This window comes from Oryx dammah, unplaced genomic scaffold (genome assembly GCF_014754425.2).
Source record: "Oryx dammah isolate SB20612 unplaced genomic scaffold, SCBI_Odam_1.1 HiC_scaffold_17, whole genome shotgun sequence".
Classification (NCBI taxonomy): Eukaryota; Metazoa; Chordata; class Mammalia; order Artiodactyla; family Bovidae; genus Oryx; species Oryx dammah.
In genome coordinates this window covers 47,886,212-47,899,048 of record NW_024070201.1, presented here as the reverse complement: position 1 = coordinate 47,899,048, position 12,837 = coordinate 47,886,212, and the positions used below count along the sequence as shown (strand labels likewise).

General features: G+C 39.7%; 1 pseudogene; it reads left to right on the top strand.

Moving 5' to 3' along the window:
• The first annotated feature begins 9,016 nt into the window (after positions 1 to 9,016).
• Positions 9,017 to 10,016, top strand: LOC120875930 (annotated as a pseudogene).
• The last annotated feature ends 2,821 nt before the right edge of the window (positions 10,017 to 12,837 follow it).

Sequence of the window (12,837 nt, the reverse complement as noted above, 5' to 3'; positions counted from 1 at the left end):
CAGCTTAATAGTATAAGATATAATCAAGGCATCTCATGGACATGTGTCCACTGCTGTAACTCACTGAACACCTCTTGTTGTAAAATGGGTCCCTTGTTTCTATATGGTATTATGCAAATTCTATATCAATGTATTGCTGCTGCTCAGTCGCTTCAGTTGTGTCTGACTCTGTGCAACCCCATGGATTGAAGTCCACCAGGTTCCTCTGTCCGTGGGATTCTCCAGGCAAGAATACTGGAGTGGGTGCCATTTCCTTCTCCAGAGTGGTGGTGGTGGTGGTTTAGTGGCTAAGACATGTCTGACTCTTGTGATCCCATGGACTGTAGCCTGCCAGGCTTCTCGCTCTATGAGATTCTCCAGGCGAGAATACTGGAGTGGGTTGCCATTTCCTTCTCCAGAGGATTTTCCCTACCCAGGAATTGAACCCAGTTCTCCTGCATCACAGGCAGATTCTTTACTGAGCTATGAAAGAAGCCCCCACTAGCTTCTCCAGGGTATCAATGTATTGAGCATGCTATAGTCCTTGGGATGATGAGTGAGACTCTATGGGAAGGAAAGTCAAACTCATGCTTAGAAAATATGTCCAATCTAAATGAAATGCTGCCCTTTTTAGAGTATAAATGCTTAGTGTAGCCAAGTTGCCACCAAACGGTTGGTCTTCTTAGAAGACGGTGCCATATTGGGCTTTATTACTGGTCTCTTGCTAAGGTTTGGGTATACAGCACTGGCAAGAGTAGTACAAAAAAGATCTTCATGACCCAGATAATCATGATGGTGTGATCACTCACCTAGAGCCAGACATCCTGGAATGTGAAGGCAAGTGGGCCTTAGAAAGTATCACTACAAACAAAGCTAGCAGAGGTGATGGAATTCCAGTTGAGCTATTTCAAATCCTGAAAGATGATGCTGTGAAAGTGCTGCACTCAATATGCCAGCAAATTTGGAAAACTCAGCAGTGGCCACAGGACTGGAAAAGGTCCGTTTTCATTCTAATCCCAAAGAAAGGCAATGCCAAAGAATGCTCAAACTACCACACAATTGCACTCATCTCACATGCTAGTAAAGTAATGCTCAAAATTCTCCAAGCCAGGCTTCAGCAATACATGAACCATGAACTTCCAGATGTTCAAGCTCGTTTTAGAAAAGGCAGAGGAACCAGAGATCAAATTGCCAACATCCGCTGGATCATGGAAAAAGCAAGAGAGTTCCAGAAAAACATCTATTTCTGCTTTATCTACTATGCCAAAGCCTTTGACTGTGTGGATCACAATAAACTGTGGAACATTCTGAAAGAGATGGGAATACCAGACCACCTGATCTGCCTCTTGAGAAACCTATATGCAGGTCAGGAAGCAACAGTTGGAACTGGGCATGGAACAACAGACCGGTTCAAAAAGGAAAAGGAGTACATCAAGGCTGTATATTGTCACGCTGCTTATTTAACTTATATGCAGAGTACATCATGAGAAATGCTGGGCTGGAAGAAGCACAAACTGGAATCAAGATTGCTGGAAGAAATATCAATAACTGAGAAGGTAACAGGCAGGAAGGTCAGGGGTCTCCAAGCGGAGGAAATAGCCTGCAAGTGTCAGACATTTTTATCTCCCTTAAGCAGCAGGAGGAAACAAACTATCGATATTTTTTTTTCCTTCTCTATACAAATTTAAAAGGAAGTTTCTCTAAAATACTGTGTTGCCATAACGACACCTGGTTTCACCTGAAGTTAACTATTCTCAAACCTAGAGGTAACCAACGCACTCCAGTACTCTTGCCTGGAAAATTCCATGGATGGAGGAGCATGGTAGGCTGCAGTCCGTGGGGTGGCTGAGGGTCGGACATGACTGAGTGACTTCACTTTCACTTCTCACTTTCATGCATTGGAGAAGGAAATGGCAACCCACTCCAGTGTTCTTGCCTGGAGAATCCCAGGGACGGGGGAGCCTGGTGGGCTGCCATCTATGCGGTCGAACAGAGTCGGACACGACTGAAGTGACTTAGCAGCAGCAGCAGCAGAGATAACCAATGCATTTCTCTTATGGAGATGCTTATCTTAAGCTATGCTAATGTACTATGCATTTACCCCAAACTCTGTCTTCAAGTTGGTTCCACCTCTTTGCTCAGAACCTACTTGACAAATCAGTGTGTTATACTCAGATATTGTTCCTCTAATCTATGTAAATGAAACTATTTGTATGGTGATCTGCCCTCCTTCAAGATTCATGTTAATCATTTTATGGCCCAGGATGAACCATTTGGTGCCAAGATGATCCCCAAATGCATCTTATGGATGAGGGGCCTGGTGCCATTTTGAGCTTTAAGACATTCCTTTCTTTCATTAACAGACTGCTAGTGACTATATAACATCCAGCTGAAGACTAGCAGGGGGGTACTCTTTCTGCCCCCTTATGATGTCTATGTCAGAAACTTTCTCTATCTCCTTTATACTTTAATAAAACTTTATTACACAAAAGCTCTGAGCGATCAAGCCTTGTCTCTGGCCCTGGATTGAATTCTTCTCCTCCAGGGGCCAAAAATCCCGGTGTCTTTGTGCGATTCAGCAACAACTTTTCATAACCTCAGATGACCCTACCATTATGGTAGAAAGTGAAGAGGAACTAAAAAGCCTCCTGATGAAATTGAAAGAGGAGAGTGAAAAAGTTGGCTTAAAGCTCAACATTCAGAAAAAGAAGATCATGGCATCTGGTCCCATCGCTTCATGGCAAATAGATGGGGAAACAGTGGAAACAGTGTCAGACTTTAGTTTTCTGGGCTCCAAAATCACTGCAGATGGACTGCAGCCATGAAATTAAAAGACGCTTACTCCTTGGAAGGAAAGTTATGACCAATCTAGATAGCATATTAAAAAGCAGAGATATTACTTGCCGACTAAGGTCCATCTAGTCAAGGCTATGGTTTTTCCAGTAGTCATGTCTGGATGTGAGAGTTGGACTGTGAAGAAAGCTGAGTGCTGAAGAATTGATGCTTTTGAACTGTGGTGCTGGAGAAGACTCTTGAGAGTTCCTTGGACTGCAAGGAGATCCAACCAGTCCATTCTAAAGGAAATCAGTCCTGGGTGTTCATTGGAAGGACTGATGCTAAAGCTGAAACTCCAATACTTTGGCCACCTCATGCGGAGTTGACTCATTGGAAAAGACTGATGCTGGGAGGGATTGGAGGCAGGGGGAGAAGGGGACAACAGAGGATTGAATGGCTGGATGGCATCACCGACTCGATGGACATGAGTTTGAGTAAACTCTGGGAGTTGGTGATGGACGGGGAGGCCTAGTGTGCTGTGATTCATGGGGTCGCAAAGAGTCGGACACGACTGAGCAACTGAACTGAACTAAAAATTAGAAAATATTTAATATCTTTAGAGATTTCAGAAAGAAAATGGGTATAGAATTGGAAGTGATTCCTTAATCACTTTTGCATGAATAATATCTATGGACTTGTTCTTGTGAATTTAAACCCAAAAGAGACATACAGATGGCAGTCAGATGTACAAAAAGGTGCCAACATCACTAATCATCAAGGACATGCAAATCAAAACCATAGTGAAATCTCACTCATACCCATTAGACATTCTCTCATCAAAAAGGTTACAAACAACAAGTATTGACAAGGATGTGGAGAAGAAACCCTCGCAGGTAGAATTGTAAATGGTGCAGCCACTGTTCAAAACAACATGGAAGATCCTCAAAAACTTAAAGCTACAACTGTCATATGATCCAGAAATTTCACTTCTGGGTATTTACCTGAAGAAAGACAAACAGTAATGCAAAAACATATGTGTACCCTAATGTCCACTGCAGCATTATTTATAATAGACAAGATATGGAAGCAATCTAAGTGCCCATCAATAGATGGATAAAGAGAATGTGGTATACACCTATATTGGAAAATTACTCAGTCATGAAAAAGATTGGACTCTTGCCATTTTTGACAACAGAGATGGACCTAGCAGGTCCCATGCTAAGTTTAACAAATCAGCACAGAAAGACAAGTAACAGATGATTTCACTTATGTGTAGAATTTTTTAAAAATGAATTGAACAAACATAACAAAGCAGAAACAGACTCATAGATGCAGCGAAAAAACAAGCGGTTGCCATAGAGAAGTGGCATAAAGGGATGAGTAAAATAGACGAGGGAGATGGTGAGGCAGAAACTTACAGTTATAAAATAAGTAAGTTACAGAAATATGATTTACAACATTGGTGAAAGTGAAAGTATTAGTCACTCAATTTTCTCCAACTCTTTGCGACTCCATGGACCAAAGCCCACCTGGCCCCTCTGGCCATGGAATTCTCCAGGCAAGAATAATGGAGTGGGTTGCCATTTCCTTCTCCAGGGGATCTTCCTGATCCAGAGATCAAACCTGTGTCTCTTGTGTTTCCTCCATTGGCAGGAAGTTTCTTTACCATTACACCACTTGGAAAGGTAATATAGTCAATATTATTTTAATAACTTTGTATAGACAAAAATGATAATTGGACTTATCCTGGTGACCATTTTGCAATATGGAATCATTATGTTGTATACCAGAAACTAATATTATAAATAAGTTATATTTTAATTAAATTTGTTGCTAAAAGAAAATAATAATAATGATAATAATAATAATAAGATGAACTATAATTGACCACTTACAATGTACAGGATAGGGTTCTGAATGTACAAGAAAATTTTAATTTATTCCCAAATTTGCTCAAGAAGGAAGGCAGTATTTTGAGTCCCTTTTTATTATTAGGGAAACTGAGGTGTAGAAATATGTAAGTCACTCAAAGTGACATGGCTAGTATGTGACAGGGCTATGACTTAGACAATAGCACTCTAAATTTAGGATTGAAAATTAAGCATTTATAATTAGTAGGATTTCAGAATTCTGTACATGCAAAATTGTGAGGATAGTGCTAGGGAAAGTATGTACAGAAAACAGTGTGAAAAACTAATGATGAATCTGTGTCAAGACTAATCAGGGAAACTCAGTAGTTACTATAGCTTATGGTATATGATGTCAGATTCGTGATCTCTGAAGAAGATTTAGCTTTGGGACCAGGGACCAGACTTGATCACTCAAGAGCTTTTGTGTAGCGGAGTTTTATTAAAATAAAAGAGGACAGAGAAGGCTTCTAACATAGACATCAGAAGGGGGACAGAGAGGGCCCCCCTTGCTAGTCTTAGCAAGGGAGCTATATACTTTTTCAGTGGGCTATTACAGTAAATCTAAAGAATGTCTAAAGATTGTAAAGGTCTTACCAGACCCATTCACACAACATACACTTTAAGATGACAGGATTATTCAGAAGGTTCTTAAGAAGGAGAAACATGTCCTCAAGCAGGATACATTGCTGCTATATAACCATTGGTACAGTGTTTAAGGGAAAAACATATCCTTGAGGAAGATGAGTTGTTTTGTTGTATAATCATTAGTTCTGGGCTTAGAGAGAGAGAGAGAGAGAAAGAAGTTTATCCTTTTCTCCTTCTTGAGAACTCCAGACCTCTATCTCTTCCTTGGGGATCCCAGACTTATCAACCTGCCTAGGAATTGACTCTCTCAGTTATGAGGTTGGAAAAAAACAAACTATCAGTGAAGAGAAAGAGTAAGAGCTAAAGCAAAAGAAAAAAAAAAACTTCATATTTTTAAAAACATTTTAAATTAAATTAGTTTATTCTCTGTGTAGAATGTCAGTAACATGTAGAATTGGGCCATGTATTCACATTCACATGAAGATACAATAATATATATCTTTTCACATATGTCAAGAATAGATGAACTAACTGTTTTATCTCCACTTGTTAACTTTTATTTACATACACTTCGGTCTGCTTCTATATCCTTTGGAGTTTTCGGCCTCTAGAGTAGAATCTTGACGTTTGCGAGCAGTCCCTGAGGACTCAGTCCCAGAGCTCTGTGCAAAGTTGTGGTGTTTTCTTAGAAATATCTCTTGAATACTCAATCTCTAATATAAACGTGTCCTCCATGCCCTGTTCAGAATGAGGGGTAAGTATTGTGCCGCTTGACGCTGTGCATAAGACCCAGCACACATGCAAAAGGTGAACCAGCTGCTGATTTCTGGTGAATAGATCTCTCCAGTAAATGGAGAGGCACACGGGCAGAACAGGCTGAGAATGGATCATGTTGCCAGATTGCACTAGGTAGGAAAAAATAATATGTTTTTAAATGGTGATAAGTTTATCCTTTGGAGAAGGAAATGGCAACCCACTCCAGTACTCTTGCTTAGAAAATTCCATGGATGGAAGAACCTGGTGGGGTACAGTCCATGGGGTCACAAAGAGTCAGACACGACTGAGTGACTTCACTTTCACTTTCAAGCTTATTCTTTAAAACGCTCAGAAAGACCCAAGGCATGAAATATCATCTTGTCAATCACACTACATAAGATATATTTCTCTGGCAGTAGGAAGGATTGAAGCTAGTGGTGATCCACTGTTGAAGGTGGACTCCTAGAGTTGCTACAAAATAAGCAACAGGGACTCTATAGCCTTGGCCTTGGCCATGGCCATCATTTTTCTACTGGACAGTGGCATTTTAATTGCCCAGTTTGCTTATGTGTTTATAGATCACAAACAAGAGTCAGTGCACTGGGCAGCACTAGTTCTCTCTCTGTTAGACTGAATTCACAAAAAAGGAGAGTTTGGTTTTTTACCATGGTATGTTTTCTATATCAAAAGAGAATGAACTAAAAATGTAATAAAGTTAAACAATGACAAGGACAAAAAGGAAGGATCTCTATGCCTTCTTTTGACTACAACTGCTGTAACACAACCCCGGGGCAACTTTCTTTACCTCATTTTGAGTATTCTGAGTGGTTTGATTCATTCTGCAGCTCTATTTTTTTAAAGTGTAGCTGTTTTACACTGCTGTGTCAGTTCCTGTTGTACAGCAAAGTGAATGAGCCATATGTATACACATATCCCCTCTTTTTTGGATTTCCTTCCCACTTTAACAGTTTAAGAAGGTTCTCTTTTTCCCACACCCTGTTAAGCGTTATTGTTTGTAGATTTTTTGATGGTGGCCATTCTGACCAGTATAAGGTGATATTTTATTGTAGTTTTGATTTGCGTTTCTCAATCAAGACAGTATGGTACTGGCACAAAAACAGAAATATAGATCGATGCAACAGGCTAGAAAACCCAGAGATAAACCCACACAACTGTGGTCACCTAACCTATGACCAAGGAGGCAAGAATATACAGTGGAGAAAAGATAGTCTCTTCAATAAGTGGTGTTGAGAAAATTGGGCAGCTACATGTGAAAAGAATGAAATTAGAGACTCCCTAACTCCAATACTTTGGCCACCTCATGCGAGGAGTTGACTCATTGGAAAAGACCCTGATGCTGGGAGAGATTGGGGGCAGGAGGAGAAGGGGACGACAGAGGATGAGATGGCTGGATGGCATCACCGACTCGATGGACATGAGTTTGGGTAAACTCCGGGAGTTGGTGAAGGACAGGGAGGCCTGGAGTGCTGTGATTGATGGTGTCGCAGAGTTGAATACGACTCAGTGACTGAACTGAACTGAACACCATATACAAAAATAAAGTCAAAATGGATTTAATACTTAAATGTAAGGCTGGGCACTAAAAAACTCTTAGAGGAAAACAGTCAGAAACTATTTGTGATAAATCCCAGCAAGATCTTATTTGACCTATCTCCTAGAGTTATGACAATTTTTAATTGTGTTTATTTAAAAAATAAACAAATGGTCCCTAATTAAACTGAAAAGCTTTTGCACAGCAAAGGAAACCATAAGCAAAGCAAAAAGACAGCTTGAAGAATGGGAGAAAAATACTTGTAAATGAAGCAACGGACATAGGATTAATCTCCAAAATATATAAACAATTCTTGTAGCTCAATATCAAAACAACAAACCCAAATAAAAATTGGGCAGAAGTCCTAAACAGACATTTCTCTAAGGCCACCAAACACATGACAAGATGCTCAACATTCTGCTGTATTTTGAAAGCATCTCTCAAGTATCTTTCTCCACACCTTTAGTTCACTGCAGAGGTAGATTCTTCCCTATTGAGACACTAATATCCCAGAGAGCTACCAAAAATACCTCCTCTAGTACCAAAATGATCTTAGGCTTTCAGATTTTTCTACCTACTTCCAGTGTATTGAACTGGTAGGAGGAGTAACCAAGCAAGTGTTGGCTCAACAGCAGTGGTAAAATTAACTCAAGTAAAATTAACAGCTGTTCTGAGAATACCTGATAAGCTATGGACAGAGAAGAGTGTAAATGACACTAGAAAACACTCCCCTTCTCCAACTGATACTCTGTGCAGTCTGTAACTCATGAACAATGGCTGTCTCTGCTCCTGGCCAGGCATCTCAAGGGGTCAGTAATTTGTCTGAGAACATGTAGCTGTGTCTCTTATGATCTGATTTGGTGTCTGTGAGAGGCTACTGGGCTTGGGTCAGAATTTTTGCATGTACATCTCTATGTGAATAATGGGGAATCAGAAGAATTCAGGCTTGAATTGTACAAGCTCCTATACACCTATATCTATAATTTATTTTCCTTATGGACCCCTTGAAGGCATTTTTGAATGCCTCTGTAATGCATTAACTTGTTCTCATGTGTAGTCTTGACTTTTCTAGAGTCACTTACCAGACTATATTTCCCCAAATAGAATCACATCCAATTCTCTTTCAAAGTGAATGGCAGTCTAATTATTGGCACTCTGCACTGAGCTTGCTGTAAAGCTTCACATTTGGAATTAGAGATCAATCAGCAGGCAGAATAAAAACTGAATATGACTCTGACCTGGTATATTAAATGCTAGAGGGAACAACTCCATACATGTGATTCAGTAACAGGCCTACTTACCTAGTAAACATGAGATAAACTCTGTGCTGACATACTGAGCTAGGAATTGATGAAACAGATCATTCTCCCTCTGATTTCTCTCTCTCCCCCTCTCTCTTTTACTTTTTCTGTTGACAGGAGCAAGAGAACCAGATTCACTTTCTTCGAGAAGTAACAGGATGACATATCACAATGGGAGCACTTTTCACCCAATCACATTTTTCCTCATTGGAATCCCAGGTCTGGAAGAGGTCCATGGATGGATCTCCCTGCCTTTCTGCTTTATTTATATAGTGGCTTTACCGGGCAATGTCACAATTCTGCTGGTCATCAAGATGGACCAGACCCTCAGGGAGCCCATGTTCTATTTCCTGGCCATTCTTTCAACAATTGATTGGGCCCTTTCAACTTCCTCAGTACCCCGTATGCTGGGTATCTTCTGGTTTAGTGCTCATGAGATCAACTTTGGAGCTTGTGTGACCCAGATGTTCCTGATCCATGCTTTCACTGGCATAGAGGCTGGGGTCCTGGTAGCAATGGCCTTTGACCGTTATGTGGCGATCTGTGCTCCACTCCACTACACAGCCATCCTGACGTCCCGGGTACTCATGAGCATCACTTTGTACATTGTAATTTTTACAGTCTTGCTTACCTTTCCCATGATCTATCTCATCTACTGCCTACCCTTTTGCCAGGCTCATGTAATAATATCTCATTCTGACTGTGAGCACATGGGAATTGCAAAACTGTCCTGTGGAAACATCCGTGTCAATGGTATTTATGGGCTCTTTGTGGTCTCTGTTTTTCTCCTGAACCCAGTCCCTATTGGCATCTCTTATGTTTATATACTCTGGGCTGTTTTCCGTCTGCCAAGATGCACGGCTAAATGCCCTAAGCACATGTGGCTCCCATATTGCTGTCCTCTGTGTTTTCTATATCCCCTCACTCTTCTCTTTCCTCAGCCACCGATTTGGACGCAACATACCCCACCATATTCACATTCTTGTTGCCAACCTCTATTTGGTTATCCCACCATCGCTCAACCCCATCATTTAAGGTGTGAGGACCAAACAAATATGGGAGCGAGTGCTCCATATGTTATTAAAAAATAAACACCTACCATATTGTTTTACTAAGGATTTTGATCTCTCTAGGAAAATTTGTGTGTTCTTGTCTTAACAAGTATCTCCTGGTTCTGACCTATTGCTGCCAGATTGCAACACAAGTTGGTTTGTTCTGGACTGCTGACTAATGAATTTTAGAACTTGTAGAAACTCACTGGAACTTTAGTTCAAAGGTTAATGGGCTGTCCTGAAAGGGAGTTGTGTGACCCCTATTTGTATGTTATCATGCATTGTCCTTGATAACATGAAATCACTTCTTTTCTGGAGATGATTTACTATATTGTGTGTTTATTGCTCTGTAATTAGAGAAATGTGGTGCTAGAACTTGGACCCTGTTTCCTGTGTCCACTCATTCATTCATTCATGTTTTACTTAGTTTGTACTCATTTGTGTTTATTGTATGTCTTCAATGATTCTCATCACTGAGGATAAATCAATGACCCCAACTAACAGGAACATCTATTCTTATGGAGCTTGCATCCTGCTGTACCCTTTAAAAAAGCCAGGCTCATAGTTTCAATAAAAATTATTACCAACTCTGTATCCTGAAGTGGAAAAGTCTGCCAAACATGTAACACTCAGTGTAATGAGAAGCCAAAACAAACATAAAATTTAAATACAATTTATCATTAATGTCATCAGTGCCATTTAGGTGACTTTTTCTTTGCACTCAAGCTCATAATGTAAATGTGGTCTTGAGGTTTATTATATAGTATTGCTGTCTATGCGATGCATGTTGGACTTCTTCCTATCACTTTATTGCCTTGTTCTCTCAATCTACACTTGACCCTGAGATATTCCATCCTCAGATCCAAGACCTCTCTTTCTAAACCTATGATCTATCCCTAATGCCTTCACTGACTTTAACGTACAGATTATCAGATACATCTAAGAATAGTCAATTTTTTATGTGACCAAGGACTTTTGATTAATTCAATAAGATTTTCCAAGACCAAATAATAAGCTTTTAGATCATCAAACTTGTTACATTACTATTTTCAAAGTGGTGGAAACCAATACAATATTGTAAAGTAAAAAACAATAATAATAATAATAAAATAAAAAAAAGAAAAGACATTTCAAACACACACACACACACACACACACACACACAAGAATCATTTTATTTTTCAGTCTCTTAACAAATGGAGGAGCCTGGTGGGCTACAGTCCATGGGGTCACTAAGAGTCGGACACGACTGAGCAACTTCACTTTCACTTTTTACTTTCATGCATTGGAGAAGGAAATGGCAACCCACTCCAGTATTCTTGCTTGGAGAATCCCAGGGACGGGGGAGCCTGGTGGGCTGCCGTCTATGGGGTCGCACAGGGTCGGACACGACTGAAGCGATTTAGTAGTAGCAGCAGTAACAAATAAAACTAAAGTAAAAATACAATAAATGTCTTTGTTTCTACAACTCACAAGTTAATGACTTTTAACATTGTGCTCATCTCAGAGATAAAGCTTAATAAATATGTATACAGAATTAAAGTTGAAATTATCTTTAACACTGTTTCAATACAGCTTCTCTGCTATTTTTCCAGAGGCAAAATTTATCATGTGTTTTTCTGATATCACAGTACATAAATTTTTAGCTTTACAACCAATTACACTATTTTAGTTATTAATTCATTTAGATTAAAATATTTTGTTTTATAACATTGATTTTATTTACCTATCATTGATTAATAGGTATTCATATTAATTTCCAACTAGATATATGCTGCATATTCTTTTATTTCTATGAACAGTTTTTAGATCATTTATCCAGGGTTTATAATTTAATATAGAATTGTTGGTCAGCAGGATTGTTAATAATTAGAACATAATTCTGCTTTCCTGACCTTTGTTTTTGATCACTTTTTTAAATTTCACATTTTCAAATATTCCTTTTTTCTAACTTTCATGCTTCCCTAATTTAACTTTGTTTCCTAACATGAACTGCTGAAGTGTTTGCTTTCTAATCACACTAAATTCTAGCTTTACTACTTTACTACTCTGAACAAAAAAAAAATTCAGGCTTATTTGCTTTTTTCTGTTGTGCAACTTTTAGGAATTGCAATTCCAGTGACTTAACAACATGGCACCCCACTCCAGTACTCTTGTCTGGAAAATCCCATTGATGGAGGAGCCTGGTAGGTTGCAGAGCATGCTAAGGGTCAGACATGACTAAGCAACTTCCCTTTCATTTTTCACTTTCATGCACTGGAGAAGGAAATGGCAATCCACTCCAGTGTTCTTGCCTGGAGAATCCCAGGGATGGGGGAGCCTGGTGGGCTGCTGTCTATGGGGTCGCACAGAGTCGGACAAGACTGAAGTGACTTAGCAGCAGCAACAAAGTGCATCTAAGTCTTTGGAACTCCTTTTCTGACATCCTGGCAGTGCTGTCTCCAGTCTAGCATTTGATCTTGGGAATAAAGCCAGAGTGAAAATCAGAAGGCTTGGCTGGTTGATAAAATAATACTGCACTTAACATGGATATTCATCAATTTCTTCAAATGGGAGATTTTTAACTCTCTCTATAGAAGTAATCTCCATTCATTTTTCCATAACACTTGGCCATAGGTTCTGTTGTTCCTGTTTCGAATAGGAAGAAGTGGTGGCAGTATGGAACAAAGTGGCTTGAATTCACACAGTATCACAATAAGCCTGTGATTGTCTGCTGCACCAAATAAATGAGAACATGAAAAAAAGATACTATCACACATCATGAGTCAGATTGCAGCTTCAAGCAGAACCATGAAGATTAATTGATTCTGAGGATACCAACTCCTCAACCTCCCAGCTATTTCTGAAAATTAGAAACCAATTTTTATGGTTAGAGAGACCCACCCACTGAAATGGAAGGTAGGTGTTAGGTACCTTGGAAGGCATTC